The sequence below is a fragment of the Mchenga conophoros genome, linkage group LG23 (genome assembly GCF_057382185.1).
Source record: "Mchenga conophoros isolate Kocher_MC1m ecotype Shallow Benthic linkage group LG23, M_conophoros_male_GT1.1, whole genome shotgun sequence".
Taxonomy (NCBI): domain Eukaryota; kingdom Metazoa; phylum Chordata; class Actinopteri; order Cichliformes; family Cichlidae; genus Mchenga; species Mchenga conophoros.
Window position 1 is genome coordinate 27,655,006 of NC_140547.1, and position 725 is coordinate 27,655,730.

General features: G+C 44.1%; 1 non-coding gene across 1 annotated transcript; it reads left to right on the forward strand.

Moving 5' to 3' along the window:
• The first annotated feature begins 282 nt into the window (after positions 1-282).
• trnar-ccu (transfer RNA arginine (anticodon CCU)) lies at positions 283-355 on the forward strand. Its single transcript has one exon. It is a non-coding gene; the product is annotated as a tRNA-Arg (tRNA).
• Positions 356-725: the final 370 nt, after the last annotated feature.

The window sequence follows — 725 nt, forward strand, 5'->3', positions numbered from 1 at the left end:
TGGCATCAGGACATTGGGGGGGGGGGGGGGTAAAAATGCTGAAATTAGTCTCCAAATATACTTGGATAGCTGTTAATATACTGACTGGGCACTTCATTGGGTATGGCTTGCTCATTCGGGCCTTCTTTTAACTTCAGAACCGTCTTAATTCTTCATGACACAGTTTCAAAAAGGTGAGATTTTGTTCCATGTTTACATGAAAACATCACAAAATTTCTACAGATTTGTCAGCTGCAAATTCATGATGTGAATCTGCTAGGACCACCAGCAACAAACAGAGCAGCCCCAGTGGCCTAATGGATAGGGCACTGGCCTCCTAAGCCAGGGATTGTGGGTTCGAGTCCCATCTGGGGGGATTTCTAGCACAGTGGCGCAGTGGAACCGTGCTGGGCCCATAACCCAGAGGTTGATGGTTTGAAAACCATCCTCTGCAAAGCTTTTTAGTAGTTGTCACTGGAATGGAATAGTTCATTTATACACTCACTGGACGTGTCAATGCTAGTACCTGGTTGGACACCTTTAATACCTTATGGTACAGATTCAACAAGGTGCTGGAAGCATTTCTCAGAGATTTTGGTTGACATAACAACATCACAGTTTCTGCATGTTTATCAGCTGCACATCCATGATGTTAATCTGCTGTTCCACCACCTCTGTAAACTCCAGGGATCATTGAAAAACGTCAGTAGATCAGCTGTTTTTGAAATACTCCGACCGACAACTAT